Raw genomic sequence first — 6,000 nt, 5'->3', positions numbered from 1 at the left:
ACAAGGGGACTAAGGTTCCGTGAGGTGTCAATATGGCTTACCAAACACTTCTCTAGAAATTTATGGAGGTGACATATAACAGCTATACAGCTCTTGTCAGATGAAAATTGAAGGGACAAGAATGTATAAGAAACCTTTATGTATTTCTTGTTATTGAAAGAGAAATAATGACAGCTATAAATAGCCTCACAAGTGCAGTAAAATAGGATCAAACAACCACGTCTAACTAGTGGTGTTACTGGTAACAAAGAATGAATCAAACATAACAAACTGTCCTGAACAATAAGACATTACACTAAAGACTCGACTTCCACTATTTTATTGGACTGACTACTTCAACAGTATTCAGAAACTGAAGAGAAGTGGAGCTGAGGAAAATATGTTAGGTGCACAATATTTTCTAATAGCAGGTAATTATTACTAGTACGTCGGGTTCATAGACAATGCGGTGGACAAGGGGACTAAGGTTCCGTGAGGTGTCAATATGACTTACCAAACACTTCTCTAGAAATTTATGGAGGTGACATATAACAGCGATACAGCTCTTGTCAGATGAAAATTGAAGGGACAAGGGTGTTTTCATGTCCTTCGCGAATTTTTGCGAACTGCACGGGAACGAATAATTCGGCCGTCCTACTCAAAGTCCGAACAAGGTTCGCGTGTTTTGGACTTCCGGTTGATACGTTGCGAACTAGAATTCGTGCGGTTAAGTCGGCCCATTAATATCCAACATCCAAGCCCATTTTGGGGCTAGTCCGCCCAACTCAAAGTTGTGAGTCCAAAAATTACTTTACAGCATGGGGATCGAACATCAGACTTCTGACTAGCATGAAGACGTGCAACCACTGATCCAAGCGATGTTTGCTGTTCATTTTGGAAATATGATATACACAATGAGTATGATTAGTAAAATAACTCACCATCTATGTACTAAATTGTATTTTTTATAGCCAATATATGCCGAATTTTCAGTGCCGAACTCATATATATAAAACGAATGATACACGCACGTATGCCGTTCCGTATTACTCCCGTATTACGAACCGTTGACCGGATTATTGACCGAATTCGAATTTTATAAATCCGTATAGTATAATACACGTACGTATCCCGTTCCGAACATTTCTCGTACCACGAATCGCTAACTAGGGTCCTTCCGGCTTTACTGTATATAAAACTGAACGACGATAAAGCTCCCGGAAGCAACAGTAGTGAACTCAAAACCCTTATTTAGTAATTTCCAGTCTATCTAGTCGTAGCTCTGTACTTGGGTTGAAGTTTTCGAATATGAAACTATTTTGCCTCATCTTATAGTTGGCATACGTTGTCTACCATGGTTCACAAAGGAGACCGGGAAACTGACATATACACAGTGTAATGACTGTTGAGAATTTTATTGGCTTGGAAATTAAGTTGTTTTGATCTCTTCATCATGCCTAACTGTATCTAGGTGAGTTGGCGCTTGCTTTGCAGTAAAGTGACAGACTAGCAGGTGGATATTGAAGAGAGCGATAGAAGAATAGAGTTTAGGTCAAATACGTAAAAGTCAGTGGTCCACTACTGCAGTGCAGGCTTTCACTGTTTTAAAGTTGAAGAGAGAGCGAGTTGACTTGTGTTAGGTCAACGCTGTCGATAAACGGAGCAGCATGTTACAATTTCGGTAACATAAACCATCAACCCCGGCGGCTCAGCTAGCGCCAAAAAGTGCAGCACTTTTGTTCCCATTTATTAGTAATGATTAATCACTGACTCCCCAACGATTTATGATATCATGGAATGAATGAATTATGCAAGTATGACCTAATTTACTAAACGTTGATCTTCTTAATTCAATTCAATTTTACTGCTTCCAAGGGGAGCTATGTTGAGCGATTCTAAGATGACAAGATGAGTAAGAGGTCGTGGTGCAGTTACTCACCCACGACCTCATCTTCTAAGATGACAATATGGAAAGTGAAATGACCAGCCGTTGATGTTAAAAAGAAGAAATAACTAGCCAAGATCTCAAGTTATTTTGAGCTTCACCACCTGCCGATGCTCTTTGCAGTCGGCATAACCTGATGTAAATTCGGTCAGACGTATAGTCTCCAATAGAAAATGTGTAAATCCACTGTTATGTACAAAGATTATCTTTTATATTGTTGTGTTCAGCTGTTCACATAGCTTCATAGGTGTTGTGTGTAAAAATTATCTACCAAGTGGGGATGAAAGTAAGCATTGGACATGAATACTCACATTAGGTGTTCGAGGGCATAAACGGATTGCAAGCTTTTTCTTGTGATACTACTCTTATACTGTTTATTGCCGTCTATAGGAGCTCCTTTTAAGGGGTAGAAAACTAGAAATATCACCATTTTGAGGGTATTACTGTTACTGTAGACTGAATCTTCAGAAGGAACCACCAACTCTCTGTCTCTCTGAACATATTACTAGAAGAAAAAATATTAAAGTATTACCGATATAGAAACCCTATCTTCCCACCGGTGTGTTAAAACTAGATGGATATATATCTCCTTGTGTTTTTCTGATTGAGCGGCTATGCAAGATCTGGAAAAGGCTAGTAATAAGTTTATGGTTCCATACTGATCGACTCTGTCCTTCATGCTTATTCAAGGCTAGTAGTATATGTTAAGTGCGGGTCATTGATTCTGTCAACAATGGGTTTGTTGTTTTTTCTTATTTTTGTTCCTTGATTGGAGACCAAACATGATGAAACTGAAGCCATTATTTTTTGAGAGAGCAGCCAAGTACCAGAAGATGATGTATGGATCACTTTTAAGTATAGTGTCACAAAAATAGACATCTTTATCAGCATTTCCGTGGAATACTTTCAGAGTATAACTCTTAGTTCAATTCTAGTTTATAAGTTGGCAGAACATGAAGAAAATATCATCTCCTTAAATTGATCTTGTGACCAATCTGCTTCGGAAACACGCCATCATCTACGGAAAGTAATGTAGAGAAGGCATTAAATTGTTGCACCCGCACCCGGATGTATGAATAAGAGATAAGATTTCGATTGGACATTGAGTCCTACTTGAGTAGCATTTTCCGACACCCTCTTTGCCATTTTGATTACTCGCCTGCGACCTCTCCTGTTTTGGCAGGCGAGTAATTACGTGTATGGCAAAACAAATTTTAATGCTCTCCTTTCATATTTGCAGAGGAAACTGGTATGACGTGTATATGTAATGATCTATCCATGAAGGTGATGTTAATTGTTATTACCAAATTTTGAAATATGGCAGAGAACTTTGTTGGACTTAGTGATGCATTACCAATTTTACTTTATTTTTGACATTAGGTAGCTCATATTCAGCACCACAAGAACGACAAGAAGTGCTAATGCTGTCAAACATTAGATTCTACAGCAACAAACATCAGATCTTTAAAGAAAAAAAGAGGAAAATTCATTTTGAAGTTGGATTCTACGGTAAACTTATCAAACCATTGTGCTGTCCACACTAAGAATTTTTATTATCTAAAATTTTGGCACTCTATAAAGGTTACAGCATGCACTTGAAACCAATTTTGCATAATAACATTTAAGTGGACTTAATTTGCCACGAACTAAAAGAGTTACACCAGACCAAAATCCTGCATGACTACCCCTTTGCGGCAGCCACCATATTGGTCAGATTTACTAAAAACAAGCCTGAATCACCTATGAAGAAAATTAGATTTACTAAAAACAAAAAATACAAGATGAAGTACCAATACTCCAGTATAATCCTTACAGCTGGCACGACCGATTAATGAGAACGCTAAGACAAAGAGTTATGGAGCATATGAAGCGGAACGTAGGCTACACCAGCAGCACACCCGGTGGAGCCGGAGGCTGTAGCAGTAGCAAACACTGCGTCAAGGAAAAATAGTATAAACAATGACAAGCATACTTACCATCAGGCCAACAAATGATTGGTCAGTTCTACTAACCACAAGAAATTCTTTGTCTTCATTTTTGTTCTTGTTGGAAAATGGGTTCAAATATAGGATGAAATAAACAGAAAAGAAATTGCTGTACTCCTGACTTTCAAGGCTCGAATAGATTTCTTTTAGACGATTATTTCTACCCTTCCAATATCGAGAAATTTTTTGATGGGGGCGTTTTTTGATGGGGGCACGAGGAACAAATAAGATGCTGACACATGTATTTCCTATTAATTGATTACAACAAATTTTGTTGCCAAAAATATAAAAAACATGTATTTTTGGAGAAAATCTTCTCTATCTTAATTGCTTAAATTTTATGTTTGGTATTTTTGAAAATATGATATGTCAAAAGAATTACACATGTCAGCACCTTATTTGTCCCCCATATCCCCATCAGAAAACGTCCCCATCAAAAAATTTCTCCCCAATATCAATTGGCGATTGCAACAGGTATGTGAAATAATGCCTTCAGGATACAATGAAACCCCTACAACAGAGAAATTGGATTCAAGGTTTGCACCCCTTGACCCAACCAAGAACACACGAGAGATGTTTTTGACGATGCTTTAGAAAGAGAGAAAACAAGTTGAATTGATTGTCAAGAATGGGAGAACATCTTCACTAGTTATAGTGATATTCATGCCTGTTGGTTATGTCGTTTCATCACCAACAGACGCTTCCAAAAGCCATTAGTGGTGACCTATGCGAAGAGATGAGTTTGTTCAACTTTGAAAGGAAATTTCTAGGTCGATCACCGTAAACTCTGCGTAGCGGCAAACAATATTAAAAATATCTTAACCGTTTTGCCTTAGTAGCGATAAAAGGAAAGTTACAATTTCGTATCCAACTTGGAATACGTTATTAGTGCTTTGATTGTGATTACCTCTGCAGGAGCTACGACGTCATTCGTTGCCGCAACTACACAAAAATGTTAACCGTTTTGAAATTTAGTGCACTAACCTCTCTAGTAGGTAAATGTCACCATCGTCATCAGTAGGTCGACACAGACACAACTAACATTCCATTCGTCAAGTCCTCCCTCTCCGTGGACAAGTAAATGGGAAAGGAAAGAGAAACTTAAAGTCTGTTTTTGTAGGGGAGTATTTGAATGGGAGCCAAAATGCTTTCTACCCCACCTTTTCGAAAATTGTCTGTTGTTGGTGACTCGGTGTTGTCGGTTTTGCAATCAATACCATTCCCTCCGTCTCTAAAATGTGGTTTCATTATTCCTGCAATTTGTTAAAAGCAATGTAGTAGTGGGAGTTTTGGTTAAACGACCCGAGGGAAAAAAAAAACTCTCACAAATGCTACGGCCCACTGCTATCCTCCGCGGGGGTCACCGGGACCTACCAACAAAACTGAATCCGGCTGTTTTGATATGGTTTCGGCGGTCCGTTTAGAAGCGCTTTACATACTACTATTACTTTCTCTAGTACAGGATTCATAATTCATAATTCTACTAGTAAAATGACTTTATTTCCACTTTGTATTTCATAATTCAGGACTTGCATAAAAAAATGATGCAGTGAATGAGCTTGCATGATTCCAAATTGTATCATCAATTTTTTGTGCAAGTAGAACCAATCTGTACTAGAATGGAACATAGTACGCAACATTCTTCATTTTGCAACATTATTCATGGTTTCTGCCATTTCTGTACAAGAATTTGCAGCTCTAGGTATCCAGTAAATAGTACCTTGCTCTCAATTGTGGAGCTGGCCTGCAAGAAAATTTAAAAAATTACCAAGCAATATACACAATAACTATGATTACAGAGTTATAAAGAAGAGTGAGTACCTTATTAGTGCTCACCGCAACAGTGAGTAAATAAACAAAAAAAAACGTACTCTCAGATCGTTGACAATAGTTCTTGCTACTCGAGTTCAAATATTTAACCCAAGCTTTATATGACGTCTGCCTAACAAAGCCTACCTTCCTAAATGGTTTCTATTTGATAAAGGGGAAAGAGAAGATGACACGGGAGAAATGGGATTAGGCAAGGCTTCTATTCTGATTGTGAAGAGAAATATGGGAGAATATAAAGGGATACCCACATTAGATGTTTCA

This window comes from Papaver somniferum, chromosome 2, assembly GCF_003573695.1.
Source record: "Papaver somniferum cultivar HN1 chromosome 2, ASM357369v1, whole genome shotgun sequence".
Lineage (NCBI taxonomy): Eukaryota > Viridiplantae > Streptophyta > Magnoliopsida > Ranunculales > Papaveraceae > Papaver > Papaver somniferum.
Note: the sequence above shows the minus strand (reverse complement) of the source record.